We start from the raw sequence: 23,722 nt of genomic DNA, 5'->3' as shown, positions 1-23,722 counted from the left end.
CGTTACTTCAATTCTATCAAGGGGATAACACCTATTAATTCGTCCCCAGAATGAACTCGTTAAAGGAGCTCAACTCGCTCGCGATGTAACTTTGTTAAGGGGTATGCGTAAAAACATTCGGCCCGGCCTTTGAATACCCGCTAGAAGATAATAAGGGAATTAATTGATACGAAAAATGTAATTATAATGGAATAAGAAGATGTTCATGCGATAAGCGTATAAAAAATATCGTGAGAATATATCGTGAGAAATTGTAAAAATAGTATCATTGAGATATACCTATCTATCGTGAGACGTAAAAATCGGTTCGATGAATTTTATGAAAAATTAAAAATATTACATCACAACGCCAATACGTTATGAAAAAAATGCTTGTTTCAATCAAAAAAAAAAAATAAATAAATAAATAAAAAAAAGATATACCCTAGATACACAAACTATTTAGGAAATTTCGTATCCGTTTTGGCTCGTTATTTCCAGTTATCTTTGCCAGTATGATACCGAGCCGATATAGGTGGCACACCCCGGCCGTGTAAAAAAGTTACTCTAAAATACGATTTGGTCCGGTAACGAGTGAAAATCGGTTTATTGGATTTACCACGCGTTCCAGTTCGTTTACATTACGGTAGGTATCCGCTGCGTTCTGTGCAATATAAACACAATGTACCAGCAGGACCGGTATTGAAAAATGGCTTACTTTCAGACTGTTTCGATAAGGATACCTTACATTTTTCATTACATTCATACAAGTTTCACAAATTTTTAAACATCGAGTAATGCAACCGTATCATAAATATTCCAAACAGCGGTGATATAATTATTTATTGCGTATATTTATTGATATTCTTTCACTTTGTCTCTCTCAGCATCTATTATAACGCATTCTATATAAATCTGACAGCTGTATTTGAAAAAGTGGACCAATTTCAATAAATTAATTTTAATTAATTCGGATTTATGCGTTTTATAAGACTTTCAAAAAAATTCTTTGAAAATCAAAATAACTGACTGATAAGTTGGTTACATTCGATTCTTCTCGTGGTAACCACGTAGTGTAGCGAAATCAACATTGCGCCAGCGGCGCTGACGCGTTCTCGGTCGCATAAACAATTAAGCTAATTGTTAAAGCGACAAACGGGCTTATACGTGCTGTCATGTATATTCCCGGCAGACTGATATACCCAGTGTACTGGGCGTACCACGCATACTCCACTATAGCAAACACAACGTTGCGGCAACTACTCCGAGTTGCGCTTGCGAGTTGTTCTTGCGCTCGTAAAACACGCATGTGCATACACATGTAACGTGTGCACATACATGGCGTTACTGCACGCGAGTAGGTCTCTTCGCTAAATATTTGTGTAGACAAGGAAAGCAACGTACGTACGAGTCGCCCTTGTCGTCCACATGCTATGCCGGTACAAAGTAAGTGTCAATTGTATTCGAATTTTGACACTTCAATGAAATCTCGCGGTGTAAATTAATGCGATCGAATTGTCGAGAACACTCATTAATGTCCATTTGTTAATCGATTCGATACAAACCTATGGTTACCTACACGTTATAGAGTTACGTTATAGAGTTGCAGTGATAGAGTTGCAGTTAATTAATACAGTGAAACGGTAAAGTTAATAAAATTTAGCGTTGAACCAGAATGGATGAGAGGAAATCGACTGAGATTATTATCAGAACTGAATAATGCTAATTGAAGATTATACAGATACACGGAGTTTCCTATCTATTTTTTGTTAAGACGCATCAACTTTCCGTTTTTTTTTTTTTCAGAATCAATAGCCGGAATAAGAAAAAGAAAAATGGATAGGATCAATTGCAATGTACATATATTATGCACTAGTGAAGTGTATCGAATTGATCGATGAACCCGCTAAGGTGCGGCATCGTTTCCCCAGGAAATGTGTACGTCATTGTTCCCGCGCGCCTCGTTCGTATTCTCAGCAGTGCATTACGTTCAGTTCAAAACGGAAAACGTTATCGTATCGCGGATGTTTGACGTACGCGATTTCCTCTGTCAAAAAATAAAAAAAAAAAAAAGAAAACACTCGGTGCTCGTACAATAAATATGTTCTTTGCTTAAGTGAATGTATGCCAACTGCATTTCTTTTTTTTTTTCTCCATATTCGCCGAATCGTAGGGTATATAATATACATTTCCGATGTTCACAAACGAACGCCTCTTCACTTTTTCATCAAATTAGTTTGCCTATGATACGAGGATGTGTGCCACAGCTTTTCAATATTTTCGAAAATACATACAATACAACGAATAATATTATCTTCAGCCAATGCTAAATGAAAGACTTACTACTAATAAAGTTGCGATATTGAATATGGCGTCGACGATACGCGTTTGTTATGACAAAAATTATGGCGTGTTTCAAAGAAGCCAATTAAACGGGATCTAATTATCTTTAATTATATCTCTCTCTCTCTCTTTTATAACTTTGAGATGCGCAGAATAACGTTTGCGTCAAACGTTACTCTGGTAATCACGACAACAAGATCCACCTTTTTCATGAATTTTATATCATCAGCGTATCGATAAGTAATCACGATAACGATGTGATTGCATAACAATTAGACTTGCATTATTACTCTTACAGCTGTAAAAACTGGCCTGAACTAATTTATAAGCAACGCACGCAAAAATTGTGTTAGAAAATAGCATTCTTCCTAAACGATGAAGCTGTATATATATATATATATGTATATATATATGTGTGTATATCAGTTAACATTTGAAAAATGATTTATCTATAACGTCTACAGGGTGACGAGAGAAGGATAACGACGCCACGATTACGTAGAGGAACATAAAGCAACAAAAATCTCAAAAGCCATCGAACCCATTGGAGTAGACGTAAAGCAATTTCACAGCGGGGATCAGGAAGCAGCTTGAGCAATAAAGCTTTGCGCTCCTGGAAAAGCGCGATATTATTTAATGCTCGGTCAATCGAACGGCGTGGCACGGCGAGGAAAGTTCTTTCGACACGTTGATATGCCATTTATTGAAAAATTCAAATCGGCTGCCGCGTAATTTTTTTCACGAATCGCTTTCCGGTCGGCGATGTTTGCGATCGCTAATGAAAGCTCGACATATAATTGAGTGTATCGCGTACGAACGATATATTTACGCGAATCGTCCATTGATGCACTTCAATCGGTCGCTCGAAGTACCGATAAATAAATTGCAAATTTCGTTATTTAGTTTACGCGAGATACCAGTGCGCTGTATATTATGAAAACATTCTCGCAGATTACACAGTGAATCAGGTAGGATATCTCGTATCGGAAAAACTTTATCCCCCGTAACCGTTGCGAGCGGATTATGTGTTTATTAATAATAATTTATACATGTATGAATCTATGTGTATAACCGAACATAGTGATGAAATAAACGAATGATTGAGTAACATTCCTTCGTGTTTAATAAAAATCCGCGCGTTAAAAATTAAAAGTATAGAAATTAAAATTTCCGCCAAGTATTTTGATATAATATCATAAAAATCCATAAAACACTAGAAACTGGAGAATATTAGAACTTATATTTTCTTGTATATTTAATATAATAAATCGCAAATTTTCTTTGATACTTTATATATTTTTTTACGAAATATCTTTTTAAATTATACAATTATTTCAACGCATTGCTTATTTCAGCTTTCGATCTCTAAATCAAACTTCCTTTAGTTTTATCATGGTCCTATAAACATTGCACTATCTGCCCCCGCCGATTCTCTCTCTCTCTCTCTCTCTCTCTCTCTCTGCCTCTCCTGTCCGTTTCCTCCTGCCAGAAATTACATACAGGCTTACCTGGCTCACCGCAACACCTGCGACTTTCCCATCCCTCCACACTCAGGATATCGATTTTCTTTAATCTCCATCACCAAAAAGATCTTCATCGCGGATATTCCAACGTGAGAAATAGCAACTGACGACAATCGACACTTCTATTATTGTTTTTAACTTACGGATTTCTGCTGACGTTCGCGAAGAAATTCGACTTTCTACCACTTCCCTTTTAGAAGCGTATTTTATGAGAACATACGTTATGTCCAATTGTCATATATACATACACGCATAAATAAAAAATAAAATATATGCAATTAGTCAAATATTTTTCTTTACGGGAACTTAATTGAAATATTTTTGTCAAATTAATACATACTCTTTCATTAATTTGGATGTTATTCGGATGTATAATACTCTTTGAAAGCGTTGTAATTTGAAATTCCGTACACTTTGTGTATTTCTATCTTTTTGAATTTACATGATTTATTATATCCATTGCAGACACATGATATCTCTCCCTCTCGTGTGTGAGACATTTCATCATATTGTACGATTAACGTTGTTTATTATTATTGTATATTATTCTACGAACACAAACAATAACATATCGCGAATAAAATGAGAGGTGAGAATGTCGCAGCCGGTTTTAGTTGAAACATTAAACCCGTGATATATAAGATGGACTCATTAATGAAGAAGCAAAAAAGAAGGAGGGTGTCCACAGCTATTCAGGAAGCACTCAAGAAAGTTGGGTTTACAATCAGGTACGTCGAGAGGAAAGGTAAACCTGCCTTCGTTCCGCGAGTTAAAACTACCCGGCGGAGCTAATGGTTCAGAGTGGTCGAATGACACGCGACAAAATAAAATACAGCTTCTACGGGAAGTTCTCAAGCTCGAAAAGACAAACGCACGGCAGATCTTGTCTTTAGACATAGCACTTAAACGATGATATTCTCTAATTTAAAAGAAAAAAGTTTGAAAATAAAGACTTTCGTCATCGAATATGTTAAAAAGAAAATACAATGTATTAAATATATTTCTAATAATGTTATTATAATAAATTTTGCAGTATTTATTTATCAGAAAAGTAATTTTATAATACAACTAATATTTTACCTCTTTATACTTTCTGCAATTTATACAGATGAGAAATTCTTATTATTCATAATAATATATGAATATACAATAATATTATCAATCACATTGCAAAGAAGGAAATCACATTGCAAATAAAAGCAACAGTAGCTAATAGCAGTAATTCCACTTTATTGCAATACGACTCAAATCGCGATCTTTGTGCAATCATGTGATGCATAAGTACAAATATCATTTAACAAAGAATATTACTATGATTTTTTATTAGAAGTCGCATGATTGTTCAATCATTAAACATATAACAAAGAAATTTCTGTCAGCTTTTAAACATGTCAAAAAAAAATTTTTTAATTTTGGAAAAATAAAGAAACGTCAAATCGGAAGTTGACCGGTCGACCTTGTGGTTTCCGACAGCATCGTTGTCACCATTACCATCGTCTTGATCTACTCGGCTAGTAGATCTTCTCCGCCGACGCAAAATTACTGTGCAAATGCAATTGTAAACGCTCGCGTAAATATGATTCAAAGAGGGATGATAGAAAAAGAACGGGATATCGACGTTAGCCATGTAAGAACAAAAATAAGAATTGATAGAATCGATAAACTACCACAGCAAATCAATTTTAAAACTGAATTACAAAAAACATTTTTCAAATTTAATATTTTTGATAATAAATTTACACAATGATATATACGTATATAACACATTACAACGTCATAAAATCATAAAATCAACTTTTTACATTTTTTTTCGTATATTCTACTTACACATATTTAATAAAACAGTAAGTGTATGTTATTGATACTTTCTTTTTTATATTTACCCAAAGAGTAAATACTCAGATTAAAAGCTGAAATCTTAGCCAGATCGATAACGTAATAGTATATTTTTTCAGTCATAGCAGCGACGATTATTGAAGAGTCTAGACACGCACCTAATCCTACGAGGAGACTCGATTTTCAGGAACTTTTAAAAGTGTTCTCAAGTTCTAATTGAAACTTTCGATCACAAACATTGCTCTATCTTCAGGGTGATCATAAAGTTGCTTAAGCCGCGGGCTTTCTAATTCCGAAAAGAGATTCAAGTTTAATCATCAGACCGATTTATGAGTACGCTACGCTTTGCGATTAAAAAAGTTACGCGCAATGCTAATAAATTCTGTTAAGGGCACCTGTCGAAGATACATTAAATAATTCCGATATCATATTGATTGGTATGCATGTCGATTGAACGTGTTGGACTTGACAGACGACGCTCGTGATGATATTAAATCGTTATGGAAAACATTTTCATTTGTAATCTCGATGTCACGTCAGTTTGCAAGTTGCTTGACCACGTACAAGTCGATAAAAAATAATAAAATAAACATAGTCTAATTTTAACTCCAGCTAATTTTAAGCATTTCTCATTTGTTACAAAAATTTATTTTAATATCGTATCATATATGTTTATATGACGTAACAAAAATATATTGTATATATATTTCTGTTACTTCTTGTATAGCAATCAAGCTTTGTAATTTGTATGAAGAAATAATTTCTTTTACAATTTGTAATACAATTTGTCTTTAATCCAGTACGTTGATTCAACATCAACGTTTCTCGTCTGAATATCTTCAAAGTTATATAATCCATTTAACAAACTTGCTACTTCAACGTAAAGCTTTTATATAATAACTATAGAACCGACGAAGACATCATTAACCATTCAAGTTCATAACACGAATAACGCTGTCGTTATTTCACTGCTCGAAACAGGGAGTTTCTCGCCCTCGAGCCAATCGGGCGCGAAAGATACTTAAGTAGTAGACTTACCGCGATGGTCAGACTGCGGTGTGGCGGTCGGTCGATTCGGGAGCAGGTAGATTTGACCGCAAACGTGACTGGCCGAGGACAAAACGAGTCACGACGTTTTCACGGCGCACGGTTTAAAGCACGATGACCCCACTTTTCGCTCATCGCCGATCGTCAGGAAGCCGAGCTGTCACGTGCAATCTATCTACGCACCGACAACCAGCGTACCCACGTGACGTGTTATGCACCCGCATGACACACGGACAGGTGCCATCGTCAACGCCGCGCCGGGTTATTCGAAGACAAACGAGACGATGATATATATCGTTTGTGGGAATGAATAATAAGTAGGTTGCGACAATGTAGAAAGACTTGGTCAAGAAGAATTTAATTAATCGCGGTGTATTTTACATGCTTTACGTATATAAAATTATCGAGGTGATAAAAATATATTTAAGAATGTTAAATAAAAGAATTTAATAGCAAAGATAAAAATTTACGTTATTGAAAATAATTTAATTGTATTAATTTATATATAAAGATTCTTTATTAACTTACACATTCGAAATTTTAATTTAGTAATAAATAATTTTTAGTAATAAATGACTACAAAATATAGTAATTCGCGTATTAAAATTGATTTACAATTTTCTATTATTTACAGTTCTCTATTATTATTAACCAATGATATTAAATTTTCAGCTTGGAATAATTTATATCTTTGTTCTTACAATTAGACATATGTGGCAAGAAATTCTTCTCGAATGTGACGCTATGAAAAAATTTTAATAAAATTAATAAAGATTTACAAGATAGAGGACTCGAAAGGCAATTTTTATATGCAACGTTATTTTTACTTTAATTCTTCGAGACACAAACAGTGAAGCAATAAACATGATAACAACGTAACTGCAAGGGAATGCCAACTCTTTTCGTTTCATCCTGAACGGATGATTCCACGTAGGTGTCATCTAACAGAAACCTGACCATAGAAACTTTCCTGCTGTCTTTCGTCCTTAAAATCTTCAACTAAATAAAAGAAAACTCAACTACCCAGCGATTGCGTTGCAGCAAAGTGACTCGACCTCGTTTCCTGTTACCTTCAGCGGATGATTTTACGTGGATGTCACTTAACAGAAACTTGATTCCCGGTGGCGTAAAAATCCTTTGAAAACTTAAGATTTTTAGAAAAAAGTCGAGAGTCAAATGCCTTGCATTGCAACAAAATGATTATAAATTTCCCTCTTTTCAAAACCGTAAAAATCTTAAAATCTTTATATACAATTCTTATAAAAGTTAGAAAATTATTTTTTTAGCTCAGTTTAAATAAAATTATCTATTTAAGTAAAACGATCAATTTTTGAAATTTTTAACAAATTATTACTTCGTGACCCTAATTAATTTCTGATAATAATCGCAATATATTCACTAATAATATTTACTGATTAAGAAAATCATATATCATAAATAAAATTTAATTTCTAATAATAAAACAAACACAGAATAAGTAATCTCCTTTTAACTTCCTACGTTAAAACGTAAACTAAAAACTTGAAAAAATCGTTCGTAAAAGAGAATAATCTTGCGACACGACGTGAAAATAAATTAACTAATCAAGAACATTGACAGGAGGTAGTCTCTGCGAGAGATGTTCATTTTCTTTTTCTGCCCGAGAAAATCCGTTGAAGACAACAGGAGAAATCAAATCCGAAGTCGCGTTGCTGCAAGGTGACTCCGTCTCGTCTTTCTCATCTCCAACAGATGATTCCACGCGGACGTCACCGAGCGGAAACGCGATAAACACGTCGGACAATGTATTTAACTCTATGAATGGTGATCCGCGTTCGCGGTTCAACCCCTTGCCCCCTCCTCCGCCCCCTAAGACTTACAGAATGATTCAAAACCCGTAGAGGACGCGCGTAACTTTGTGCTACCTTCCGGGGTTGCTCGGGATACTAGGGGTTGTTGACTATGCGGATGCCGACGGTAGACTGACGCGGTGGTGGGATCGCTTCAAGGATCGTGTGGGACGGTCGTCGACGATCGGGAGTGGCTCTGGCTCACTTGCGACGAGGCGCACGCGCACCCCCTGCCCTCCGTTTCATCAACCGATCCCTCCAGCTCCCTTCGACTATCCTGTCGTTCAGTCCTGCCGTCGTCCCCTTGCCGTCGCTACCCGTTTCCTCGGCCCACCCGAATCACCAACGCCATCCAGGAGCACCCTCTAGCGGAGGGTAGGAAGGGTGGGTAGGTGATACGGTGACGAGACACCTATATGTTCGGTATATCGGCTCGATCTGCCACAAGGAAGGGGAAAGAGCGATAGGGAGAAGGGGACCACTGTCCGACTACTACTGTCGTAACGTCGAGCGGAAGGGGATGAAAAGATGTTGCCACTGCCTTCAGGCTTAGATCCCCTTGCTTGGGATTTCGAAAAAATACTCGATAATCTTCTCCGATGGAAGGCTTTGATTTTTCATTGATTTTCCAACTACGTATTTATAATGTAAAAAAAATGTTTTTTACTTTTACTGTCGTTAGTATTAGCAGTACTTTTTCATACAAATATACTTTCTGATATAAACTGTGAAGAGACGAAAGATACAATTTTTAGCATGAATAAATCAATTCGTGCTCTTTCGGATTATAAAATGGGGAAATATTCTTCTTCATCGATAATATACCTCCACGATACGGAGTACATAAAAAATAGTAGTGCACCTAAAATAACATCTCCGCCAATTATGTTCGCCGACAGTCTCCTTGCACATGTGATACACGGAAAATCTCAGTTTTCTCGCACGAGCCAGACGCACCACCGTGTTCGTGGTGTTCACCAGGAAGAGCGAAACCTTATCTCCGTCTCCTATCACGACTAATGGAAAAAGATGCGACGCGTCACACGATACCGCGACTATCGAGTGTCGTCGCATTTCGGAGAGGATAATAATAACGCAATTTCAAGATTAGGATCGCGTAATAGGTGATTTGAGTGTCCGATGAATACATCATAGTTGAGACTAGTTGTATAATTTAGTGAAACAATCGACACAAACTAGTTCTGCAGTGTATAATATATATGCTGAAAAAAAATTACTAATCTTAATACATATTTCTTTGAATAGTGCCAAGTAAACGTTCACTTACAGGAAATAAATATTTACTCGATAAAAAATGACAGTTACATCAAATTAATCGGTTTTGTATCAAATAAATATATATTTGCATTTAATAAATATTTACTTATAACTATTCAAACAAATATTTATTAAAATTAGTATATATCTTCCAATATATGTATGCTTATAAATGATAAGATTTTAAAATTATTAAGTGGAATTATTTTAATATTAAGAAACAAAGATTAATTTAATTATTCGCTGCAAAGATTAATTGATCTTAAACCTTTCTTGCGTTTTATCGAATTATAAGCTGTAATTTTGTAATCAAATAATTGTTAACAATTTAAATAATTAATAAAATTTAAATAAAATCCCAATCAGAATATGAGAGATTACTCGATCCAAATTAAAATTATAGTGATCTGGAACTTCTGGATGTAATTTTCCGAAACAGACTTCATTACTGCACTTATCGTTGGTGAAATAATAATCCAATTACTGGGTCAGGATCGTGCTCGGACCTACTCGAGTGCGCGATGAATAGGCATCATGGACGTTCTGTCGCATGATTTAGGTACGGTGTATGAGAGAGGATGGTGCGTATGCACCTTTGTACACGAGTAAGGTCCATTCACAGGGTGAACCGTGTAATCAGGGAATGGTCTCAAAAGTGTGTGTAAGGAGAATATTTCGGTTTATAAATTTTATGTAAAACTTATTGTAGAGTTCAAAATTTCCTTAAAAAAAAATCATCCCTACGTATATAGGATAGATACATTTCAAATCATGAGATTCGTCTTAATTAATTTTTACAGCTGTATTATTTTGCTTTGATTTCTTTCAAATTTTTTAAATACAAAATAGTTACGATGCACACGTGCTAAGATATATTATTTAACGAATAAATGCATGAAGAAATAGTAATAATGTTGATTTTAAAATATTTATATTATCCTATTCGCAAAACACAAAAGATTATAAATATATCTATCTCGCACGTTTAATAGGTCCACCTTGTATATATGTACCACCACACATATACAAGCGTGCCAGAGTCGTGCGAACCCAATTCGTCACCGGCGACGCATCGATGGCAGAACCGGGGATGGTGGAGGGTGTGCTAGTTAGAGCCGTATTCATTACAAATTACAGACCGCGAACCGGTTTTATGACACCGCAGAAACGCGAGGAGTGCGGGGTGCCCGATGTGCCCGTCTGTGTTTCACGGGCTCCCCTTTTAATCCACCACAAATGTTCATTTTCCGGCCAATTATCGCTAATTTTCATTAGAACGGCGACAGCGTAGCGCGGCGTGGCGTAGTGTGCCATGCGTGGTATATTCGTCCTTGGAACGAACACGACAAAAGAACTGATTTGCATTTTTGTTTCTACGGTTTCTCGAAACCGTTTAGTCCGCTGTACCGTCGATTTTAGCAGATGACAATGAGAGATCTCGGCTCTTTCGAATTAACGAGATTATTTTCCCCTAAATATGAAATAGAGCAAGCAACATCCCCGTGTCGGCGAAACAGACGTCGAAATGTGTATTTCGAATGATGAGAATTTAAAAGAGTGAAAGAAAGAGAGCAAAAATGTGCCGTCGACGTGTGACTGTTAATTATTAAACAACATGAGATGTTAATGCAAAGTTGTTATCATCCTTGGAATAATTTCGTCGTCAAACATTATAAAATTAAACGTTCGCACGTGCAATAAGTATATTTCCACGAGCTAAGAAAGGAATTACTTTTCGTTTAACTGAAATGTATATAATCCGTATTTACTATTTACGCGTGGGACAGTAAAACGTGGCAATCTCGTATCCGAGGTAACAATCGTGCTCACGTCACTCGGTTACACACACACACACACACACACACACACAGTCATAAAAGGGCTCTCCGATCAAATTATAGGATCAGCACCGGCGAGATCACCGGAATCAATCGGTGCCGAAAAAAAGGAGCAATCGATTTTCTATATGTACCTCGCCCGGAATAAAGGGTTAGCTGCGTGCAGTAACCGCCTGCAGTCGTGTTCATGTAAAAAACGAATTTCGGTATTTTAGTTGTACGAAAAAATTTATTTGACTATTCTACTTTCACGTTTGATTTGCAATATACGAGGATAACGTTTCGCGATCGAGAGTTTTTAGGCCGTCGATAATTTACGAAATAAACTAGATCGGTTCGAAGCTTAGAAACAAATTCCAATTTGTCTGCCGGGAGGCGCCGCGTGGTTATCCTTTCAACACTTTTCCACATCCCAGCTGCGCATGAATATTAATAGCAATTTTGGTGTCATTCTGTCGCGTCCACGAGATCAACTCCTAACCCCGTCCATTTATTACGCCAAACAGTGATCTGCATATTCTAACGCTGTGTGAAAATTAATTCGTTAGCAGGAAACGATCATAACGGACAACGACGTAGACAACCATGTCACTTCCACGTAAAATCCTTTGACGTCGAAGAAGAGGGAGGGATGGGAGTACAGAATACCGAGCGTACCGCAGGACTATATCTAGCGCGAGGCGTCGATGGAGTGGCTTTAACGGGCCCGTGGCCCGTTAAGTTGAGTGCCGTTAAGTCACGTCGAAATTATGCACCACGGCCGTTTGGACAATTTTCCAACCGTTTAAGCCGCAATATCTTCTCACTCTACCACTTCCTCCTCCTTTCGCTCCTCGACCCTAGAAAGAAATAATTCAAAAAGAGGAACGAACCTTTTAAGTGGGTATATTCGACTATTGCTGGAGATGCCGCAATAACGCTTCTTAAGACGAATAGTGCCGGCATGTAAAATCTACGTATTTTAAATTTTGCAAAAAATGGAGAAATTTCGTATCAATCCAAATGACAACATATCACAAGTCCGATTCAACTTCACTACATATATAGTTGAAATGTTTTACGATACACTTGTTATTAAGCTAATGTTAAATGTTTATGTAATTTAATTAAATTTTTTCATATAAAAAGCAAAACGGAATGTTTGGCACGTGACAAGAAACATCTCTTCAGCGAAACTGGTACGAATTACTCGCGAGTGTTTACACGTGCATGCATGCATCGCGCCAAATCACGTCGTTTTCATGCGAAGAGCAGATTTAGAAATTATGCAAATCTGGCGTAGCCGTGTCGCATCAAAAATACTCATTCCCTTTTCGCTTCAACCACCTCATCTTCGAGACTTTCTTTTGAGTTTTGACCTAACATTTTTTTATAAAAAAAAAAAAAGAATTTCTACTCGTCAATGAATGCCTTAAGGCAATACAAAAAAATCGTTATCTTCTTTCGTCTCACATTTTTTGGCGATAATTTTTTTTCTGCAGACATTATTTCTCTTTTCTTTCAATTGATATGCTATTGATAAAAATCAAGTACGATACGGTCACTCATTGAACAATGTTTTCCTTATAAGGAATTACACATTAGCAAGTGTCGATAATGTCATCTGTTAATATCATACCTTATCTTTACGATAAATTGTGGTACATATTTGAGGCTTTCCGACACATCGCTTCAATAAAAATCTAAATTACAACGTATCACATAACTCAATCAATATTCAATAAGTTTCATTGTAATATATCTGCTGGAAACGGAATGGAAACACACATGGAAACCAATTTTACGATAGCAAGAATGGTGTACATCAAAATTTCGTAATGCGTCGCGCGCAAAAATATTTCGCGAGTCGTTTGTGCGCGAGGCGGAAAGCAAACATCCATAACGACACATTTCATCAATTCGCAATATCGCTCATATAGCTTGAAATTGCGCCATGATAAATCCCGTGGCAAATTACGTGCGGCCGAGCACCTACAGGTTAAATCCATAGTGAAACATTTCATCATTGAAAGGGCGCGCGGCGATACAAGCTGGTAATTTTATCACTTGAGCGATCAGCTAAATTAACGTACCTTGCAAATTTACGCAATGCGTGCGGAGAACGATCTAATCCGGAATAAAAAAAAAAAAAAAGGAAGAAAAGGGAGAAAAACAAGCAGTGAGCGGCGAAGGGCGAACGATTTACCCTGTTATAAAATTCTACGGTAGATTAAACTAGAGAAACGATAGTCCTGTGACTCTAATGGCTCGACAAACGATACTTTAAAACGCGGCTCGTTGCGCCCCGCGTTGCAATCCGTGCAACATCTATGAGTAGCTTGAAAACGTAATTTTTTTTTTACAGAGAACCAATTGCCCCTATAAATCTTGGCAAAGGGATAAATGTGTGTACCGAGATAAGCTCGGTAACTTTTATCAATTTTCCCCATGTATCGTATCTCGTACGATGATTCTCTTGATATGAAACGATGATGATACGTTTGTATATCTGCTATTGATACTCTTTGATCAATTTTCAATAAAACCAGCGAAGAGATTTCCAACTACGCGTATAAAATTAATAAACATGATTTCCACGAATATTTTCTCTGCAGATCATAATTATCAATTTATTTAAAAATACAAGGTTTTTATTTCAACTCAAAAGTCAAGGATTTTATTTTCATGTTTAAATTTAATACACGTGAATGATTATGTTTACGCGAAACTCGAAAGAGTGCTAATATAATAAAATGCTAATAATAAATATAGTATAAAGAACTGCACTAGTGAACGATTAGTTGAAAAAAATTCGCTCATGCGTAAATTTATTTTTTCATCGATAACAATCATCTTTTTTTTTTTATACAAGACGGAATAGTATTAAATTATAAATCGTCACTGTTATAATTACGTATTTGATGATCATGTTGCACAGCTACTGACGGGTGTGGCACACCCTAAGCAGACCGAGATTATTGCGAACGTGTATAAACCGATGGAAACTTTCCATTCGTCCTATTGAACGGATTTCGACGCGTGCAGCAAATCGTTCTCGCTGAGCAAGAACGGCGTGGCTTCCGCTGTACGGTTTTGCCAACGCTAATAGTATTTAACGTTACATTTAACAGGATTATTACGTAATAACGTCTATCGTACCGTATAGCACTGAAATATATAAATATGCATTGGCTCGTGAGCCGAAAACACGTGCGGTTCGCGTCAGTTAGAGTCCGGATCGTTATGCTAACGAGTAACACTCGTGTGCTATCAATAAAGCTGCTTTACGTGCTTTTCCCGCCTGGCCATATCAACGCAAAGAAAAAGGGGAGACATTTTTCATGCTACTATTATTTAGAAACTGTCATTAATTTCAATCATTAATAAAAACTCCAATAGAAAGCCTAGTTGCAAAAATTCTGCAATGTAATGTAACAAATAACTTTCAGCAGTTCTGTAACGTTTCCAATAATCTTAATAGATATTATTTAGCGTGTTTTTGATTAGAATATATATATATATATACATGCGATCAATTTAACGATTACAAGTCCAGTAATAAATAAACTTTATCTCTGTATAAAGAGGGATTTCTTAAAATCATTGTAAAATGATATAACCAGAGTTTTTTTTACAAAAATGACATGTAAGTAATGTTTTTCATTAAAAATCCTGGCATCCTACCTTACCTACTTATTAGAGAGTCTAATATGAAAAGATTGACAAAATTTACACCATGTACAAACTTGAAAGTCATATGTATTGTATATGAAAAAACTTTGATATACTCGTAATAGATAAATATCACTTGTCAATAAAAAGATTGATAACTGATCGCGTCAGTATGGCGACAACTGTTTCACAACTTCGATACTTATCTAACAATACCTTCCAACAGGCGACTCAGTACAACACAGTGATCATCTTATCCTTGTTTAACATTGACAAACAACAAGGATGCACTGTGTCACACCGTGTCATATGTGTATCTTATTGAAAAGCAATAAGAACCCAATAAAAACAAGTTAAACATTTTTTGCAGGGATTAATTATAACAGAATTTTAAGTGGGACCCACATTAACATCCCTTTTCCCCTACAATAATTTTGAAGAATTACAGGCAAAGAAATGAGACAAAGTAAATCGGTAACGAATGGCATAATAATCAAAATACGAATCAAGGAGAATGATAGACAGCGAAAAAGAGGAAGGAGAATAAGAAGGCATGCGTAACATTTTTCTCATATCAAATAGTGATTTGTCGGGACAATGTGTTCCGATTTAACGAACACCCCGTTCCAACAGCAAAGATGTCGTTGCCGATAATGCAGATGTTCGATCGACGACAAACACGTGATATTGCGATAGTGAACACGAATGGCAAAATCAAAGAGACAGTAGCAAGAGGGAAAGGGAGAAAAAGTGGGATGAGAGGTGAAAAGGCGAAAGGTTGAATCGTGAAAACGAGCTGCCTGTAGGGGAAGTTACGTCGCTGACGATGCAACGTTAGAGATAAGGCAAGCGTATTTCAAGGATGATCGGAGGATTTCTAGTTATATTCGCTTTCATAGATATTTGGATAAGCGATGAAAAAAATTTCGTAAATAACACATGTTATTTTTATTTCAATTCCAATTTTATGCAAATGCACTTACTTTGATTCAATGTATTTGTTAACTCATTGTTAGTATATATTTGAAAAATTTAATATATAATACAAATTGTAATATCATATTTATCAATTATAATAGCAAACATTGCTTGGATAAATGACTTTAATTAATTTCATCTTTGTTTTATTAATTATTAATCAATGATTATCATAAACTCATTCAGGGCTACGTTTCATTAATAAAAAGTGAAAAAAAAACGAGGTCTTTTTGGCTTGTATCTATGTATCCTGAGAGGAAAGAGAAAATATCCAAATAAATCGAAAGAATGAGGCATTGAAAAGCTCGGAGATTCAACGAAGGAGATATTGCGGTCTCGTTGGGGCGCTTTGTGGTTTTTATTCATTGACAGCGAATCAGGGATCACAAGACCGAACGTGCGTTCAATGAGTTTGGACTTATATCAGAGGCGAACAAACATTATGTACGTATCAGTTTAGATCAAAGCATGGAAATCGCTTCTTAACAAGCGTAGAAATCATCGTTTCTTAACAAGGAAAATATTTCTGCGAGTCACCCTCCTTTCTTTCATTCCCATGAGAGAGACTCTAACTAGTTTTGCTAAAGATATATTTTTTCAATGTGTATCATTGTATCTGCAAAATATTTAAATTTAAAAAAAATACAGACTAAATACACTACTAATTATTAAGCGTAAAAAATTGTCCACTTTTCATCGCGAAATTATTTTTATTCGCATGCGATATCACGTTTTAACAAACAAAATATACATGTAAATGTTTTTTTCATTCTATGGGTATTCGGTAAACCTCTTTGCTACCCCAGTGCGGATATTTTGCGAATATATTGCATATTCGTTATTTGGCAAATCCAGCCAATCACGTGTTGTTATATGCGCTTTTGAGGCTGACTCATCGAACATTATGCACAAATAACGAGATCAAAGAATATGTTTTCTGATTTCTTTTTTCATCATTAGCATGTATCGATTGAAAGCTGAAAAACTGAAAAGACACGCTGGATATGGATATGTAAATGCTCGTTCGAAATATCCGTGTTTTTAGAGTAGAGTTTCGAGTTTCGTATTTTTAATAATACATACGGAATATATACAATTATAATTTATTATAATTTATTTCAACATCAAATCTTTGTTTATATTAAAAGCAAACTCAAAACTTTTCTTGTACTATAAGTCCAATCCTAAATAATACAAATAAATAAAAAATTATTTTGGGAGTTGTCGATGAAGGATATTTTAACTTGAGCGATACCCTTAATCTTTTCTTAATCAAACTCATTACACGAGACAAGTATTCTATATTATTTGGCACTTATCGCGACCTATTTATTGCCTGTCATATATTTCAGGTATATTTAATGGATATGGTTGCGCGTACGATAGCGACCTATATTTGCCTTACACTCAAACGAAGGTAAGTTCCGACCCGCATAATGACCACCTCGAATCGGCCACCGGGTGGATTTATGTCCAATTATTTTCTTCCTCGGTCTTGAACGACCACACCGGCCAACAAGGACAAAGTGCGAGCATCCATAAGAGTTCTCGAAACAATCGTACGTTGGCGACAAGTACAAGTGTGCAACCTGGACAACTATTATCGTCACTTGGAATTTCTGCATCCTTGTAAATAATTTTTTTCTTGTGAATCTAACCAAATAGAATTTCACAATTTGGTTAGATAAAATTTACAAAAAAGAAAAGCAAATTTTTCTTAAAATCATATATTTTTGAAGAAACTATAACAATCCAGATATAATTTAATAGTCAAAATTCTAATTGTCCTCATGTCGAATTTAATAAGAGATTGTTTCCTTTGCTTTTAATAAAATTTGTTTTGATATTAATCAAATTATGTTCGTGCCGTGAAATTCATTGAAGTTTGGTAACGATCACCGCCATATTTTCAATATAATAAAAAGGCACGACTCGACCAAAAAAAGATGCAATTAACTTGGTAATTTGCTCTCATGTTCTTGTTGATCGACGTTAACTCGCACCCTAAAGTCTAGGTCTTCGGCGAGAAGAATCGTTATTGGCGACACGAATGTTTGCATTTCCATAAGTCTTCGTTTTAATTTACCCCCCGATGATTCAACCCCGGAACGCAGCAGTTGAGAAGCCCTTGGGGTAAATCGTTCTGAAATTGTCCTGTGTCACGTAGCTTATTCGGACCAATGAACAGCACCGAAGTGGACGTCATATAAATTATTTCATTATGGAAGAACATAGTGACGCCGAATTAATACTGACTTATAACTCACGACGTACCTGGAAAAATATTTACACCAATCGATGTGATCAAAAAGCAATTCCTTCCTTGACAAAACGAAAATGAAATAAATGTCGACAATGAACTAGTAATAATTATCAATGAAACGACTCGCATATCCGAGAGAGAAGATGTCTAGACTTCCCGCGTCGTACAGATCGTATAGATCCACGGGTGGTCGACTTATTGCATCCCACAACATGAATTCGTAAAAGGACAACTGACGATGTCCAGCTGAGAAATTAAGATCCCTAGCTGCGGGTCTAAACAAAATTTATCGTTTCTACGGGATCAACGAACTTTGATCTACCCTCGTGACATGAGAATCGCGCGAGGGACAATTTACATCAGAATGATCGCCGATGATGATTCGGCGACCGTGATCTCGGCGCGGTCAATAAAATTCATAACGGCTAATGCAGAAAACTTTGGCTGGTAAATATTGTTTGAAAACAATTCGCGTAAAACGCGATGGATAGGAAAAACAAAGCAATGAAAAGCAATTCAGTTCCGGATTGACACAAAGTTAAATAACACGTCCATGTTTTCTGAACATTTTGTCGACACCGCGTATAAATACGCATATAACACGATCCTAGATAAAAGATTGATTTTAGCAACATATGGCTGAACTTCCAATCTTATCTATAACATATGTCAAACAAAGACAGATGTTTGCCAGCCTGTGTGTCTATCGATTGGAAAAGTTAAAACCGATTTTTTAATACTATACGGAAGAGAGGACATTTTTAACATTTGTGTTAACACTTGCGTATCAAAGAACGGAAGTAACAAACGAAAATAAAGATTGCGTACACTGAGAAAAAAAATTTATTCAACTAACTGAACATATTTAGTTGTTTGCAGATTTGATTAATTCAACAAATTTTATTTAATTAAATTTAATCATAGTTTGCTTAACATTGAATAGTTTATCAAGGAGACTGTTAAATTCGATTAAATAAACTAACTACTAAATGTGTTTAGTTTGTCAAACAAATTTTTTTCCTCAGTTTAGGAAATGTGAAATAAAGAAGGAAAGACGATATCTTTTCCAGTAAATAAAATCGAAATGCGATTATTAATATTTGATTATCCACCAACATAAAGCGGCGATCAACGTTTTCGAGAATAATTACTGAAATTAATGACGGAACAATGAAGGCTCTTATAGCGTAGGTAAACAAACTTTCTTTCCATGTAAATCTCTAATACACCGGGAACAATGGCTTCCGTTGTTTGCAGGCTTTAAGCATGCCGTACTACGAAACTACAATCCCTCAATACCGCTCCCGTGGGATAATTATTAAATGAAGCTGTCACTTTCATAACCGTGATTAATGATATTTAATGAAAGCTAATGGATGCGAATTGTACTGTACGATTATTTGATCAAATGAATGTGAGCGATGCGTTTACTCAGCTTAAATCTGTTTGCCAAGTATAGATGACACCCCGGATATCGCAAGAACAACTCTAATGACATTATCGTGTGATATTCGCGTTTCATTATGCAGATAAATATATTTATAAAAATGTCTAGGGTCTGTTTGCGCTATTAATTATTACTTTAACGCATCTCTGTTTGTTATATTATTTATTAATGTTTATATTATTGCAAGATGTTTGATTTTTATACAACAATAAAATTTTTAAAAAATTTAAAATTTACGTTATTAATATTTAAAAATTATATAAAAATAAATACTTATAAATACGGGATAAATATTATTATATTATATCACAATTAATGATAATTATCTTTATTATGACAAAGTAATAAAATAAAAGAATTTATATACATGATACATATAATATAATAAACATTAATTGTATATCATTATGTATCATCATTATGTCATAAACATATCGAAAAATATAAAGAAAAAAAATTATGAAATTATTATTATTATATTAATATTATGTCGATTTTAAAACATATATTTTTTGTTTTATTTCTCGATTAATGGTAAAATAGATTTCTGTAAATTCTTACATATGTTTGACAGACTCCTTGCTCCATCTAATAAGCGCAAAATACCTTTAACAGAATTCCCAGAAAAAATCAATAAGTTATATATTATTGATAAGCAACATAAAATAATAACTTTTTAATAAGAAAATATTAAAATCATAAATAATATTAGTAAAATCTATTTGAAAAAAAATGTTATATAGTAAAAAAAATGTATTTTTTAAAAACTATTGTATATATTATCAATGCTTTCTAAAATTATCAAATGTGCATGCTGTACACGTTTTCACTACACATTTTCACGTGCTATATAATATTGATGAATCTCTTTGAAACCATATTATCATTCACTGATTAGTACACTGTAGTACCAGCAATCCATAAGATCGTTCAATACTGAGACACATACTTCATGTGCTGTATGTACATGATGGAATATATTTAAATTTAATATACAATAATTTATGTTTTCTTTTTATAACTTTAATTAAAAAATTTTAATTTTTAATATTTGAAATGAAATTACATACCATATATAAATATAGGATATTTACGATTTCTATTTTATGAAAGTATTTTATGTTTATGTAATTATTACTGTCTAAATTTATTTTTAATATTTATAATTTTTAATATTTATAATTAAGTCGATTTTTCTTTGTTCATTTAAATTTGAAAATATTGGATGGATATTATTATTTACTGGAATTTTTATTATCATATATCCTAGTTAAGCTTCAAATTTAAATAAAGTCTATACAGAGTGTCCCAGAATAATCGTCAAATATTTCATGTGCTAGTAGAGAGGACTAAACTGAGTCAAAAAGTCTTCAGAATTTTTTATCAATTTTTTCTTTACTATATTTTTCTTTTGGCAATTATTTTTACCAACATGAGAAAATGCGGCACTGAAATATTCTGAAAACATTCTCGGAACTCTATGAGAAGAAAATAAACAATTTTTTTCCCTTGCTATTTTTCTATAAAGTTGATTGTATTTGAGTAAAAAATTATTAAAAAACCAATATATTAGGCAATTTTTAATAATTAATATCTTATTGCGAAAATTGCAAAATAGTAGAGGACTTTTCAATTTGATCCTCTCTACCAGCACATGAAATATTTGGCGATTATTTTGGGACATCCTGCATATACATATTTTATATTAGACTATTTTATATTAAAATTTATTTAAAATTAATTCAGGAATAGTTCCATCGTTCATTTGTCCATATAAGCTTGTGAAAAGCTTTCTCAATTATAACTTATAAAAATTGATGCCTCAATACACTATACCAATGTATACATTATAATAAATAATTCAAAAGAATATATTAAGAAACCTATTAACGTCAGGAATATAAACGTCTATAATCATAGTTCATTTTTTTTCATTTATATTTTCTGTCTTCGTAATTTTGATTGTATACAGATGAGCAAAGATTGATTTAACTACTGATTAGCATTAATCAATGCATGAGTAATTTAATGTCTTAATTTAGCCATCTATTCATACGAAAAGTTAGTTGTTTGTGTACGAACATTTGAAACTACATCAGAGCCGCTAAACGCATAAATTGCATAAAGGCATTATTATTAACTATAACTTTGTAAACATGTACTAAATTTCACCTAGCATTATACGTAGTATGACATGGTATAGTAATCTTAAACATCAGTAACCGTTTTAATATCTTTCTGCTGATGACAGTCACTTATAAAGATGACGTTTTACAAATGTTATCAGAACGTCGATCATACAAGTATAAGTATATCGATACCGTTTGATTCTTGGTTGAGTCATTAGTAGTAGATAGTCGCTTTCTGCAACTCAGCCTGTAAGTATATCCGTACGCTCGTTATCTGCGAACACGCACATATGTCGAGCTGGGAATGTCAGCGAGAGGAGTAAAGCAAGTACTTATCACGCATCGTTGAACTCCGACTTATCCGACTGTAACGTCGAGGTAGAGGAACGTTATCTCGCTTATCGGCCGCGCCGATATTCTACGCTTCCATGAACGCGTACCCGCCGTTCGCGCGACCTTTAAAAAAATGCCGGCGAGAGGAATATATTTCGACCGTAAGTGAATAATGAGAGCTTATTGCGTTTTAACAACTGAAAACTCCGCAATCGAATACTTGCGTGTAGGTATCGTCAGATTACTGTAACGTTGTTACTTTAAGAGAAGAATCGCCTTTATTCCCATATACGTAGAAAGTAGCAAAGGATTCAGGAGTAATGAAAAGCTTCGAACACCACTGTCATTCTAAGGCCTTTTCATTATTTACAGAGACTATGTGATTATGCCAGATATTACACAATAAAATGTCCGTTACGTGCATCGGCATCACAATTAAATGTAATTTTCTGGGATTGAATAACAATAAGAGAATAACAGTACGAACAAAACGATTAAAATGACATCATGAACAATAAAAAATAAAAATTGATAAATGGCAAAGTGCGACAAATAAACCATTCGATCCAAGTTAATAACTATTGTATTTAATATTATCATGACCATGTGTTATTGATTTGATTCTGATAATAGTAAGACCTTAACGTAAAAATAATGAACGAGTGAAAGCTAATCTTGAGTTCAACCGATCGTAACGAGCACCTATGATATATGTATTGGAAGACAAGATGATGGGAGAAGTACAAATCAAAGCGAGAATGAATACCGAGACTATCCTCAGTATAGTATTATGCGAACGATGCCTAATCAGTCGGGCAACACTTTCCTTAATGATTAATGAACGTTATGCGATCAGCTCTGTGATCCTCTCTGAAGATATATATACATCAATTTCGCACACTCTCAGTTGTTTAACGGCGGATAGACACAGTGCGAGCATCGACTTTTAACCAGAAACTTTCAATCACATTCAATATATACGTGCATTTCTAATCTCTTATTTTTGCATCCGCTTTTGCGGCTAACAAAACGAGAGAAAATATGAATAATCTGAAAAGCTCAGAGAGTAACATAAAAAATATTTCAACAGAATTTCATTGAACTGATACCGAAGATAAATCTGCTTGCGACGAGGAATCCATGAAATGACCCAACTGCCGGAAGAGAGAAGAAGCGCGTAGCGGACGAAGACCTACGATGAAGTGGAATGGAGAGGGGCTACCAACGTGGTTTCCTTCGAACGCGAGC

The 23,722-nt window shown here is 34.7% G+C and overlaps 1 long non-coding RNA gene across 2 annotated transcripts in view; it reads right to left on the bottom strand.

Moving 5' to 3' along the window:
* The window catches only part of LOC105152520 (uncharacterized), a 178,936-nt gene that overhangs the window by 63,565 nt on the left and 91,649 nt on the right, over nt 1–23,722 (bottom strand). The window contains exon 1 of one of the 2 annotated variants that reach the window (XR_015546460.1): nt 6,720–8,718. The exons of the other annotated variant lie outside the window; for it this stretch is intronic. This is a non-coding gene — a long non-coding RNA (uncharacterized LOC105152520). Of the gene's footprint in view, nt 1–6,719; nt 8,719–23,722 lie in introns of those variants that run through there. 2 annotated transcript variants of the gene reach the window in all.

The sequence above is a fragment of the Acromyrmex echinatior genome, chromosome 10 (genome assembly GCF_024713525.1).
Source record: "Acromyrmex echinatior isolate Ae372 chromosome 10, ASM2471352v2, whole genome shotgun sequence".
Taxonomy (NCBI): Eukaryota; Metazoa; Arthropoda; class Insecta; order Hymenoptera; family Formicidae; genus Acromyrmex; species Acromyrmex echinatior.
Note: the sequence above shows the minus strand (reverse complement) of the source record. Positions and strands in the feature narration are given on the sequence as shown.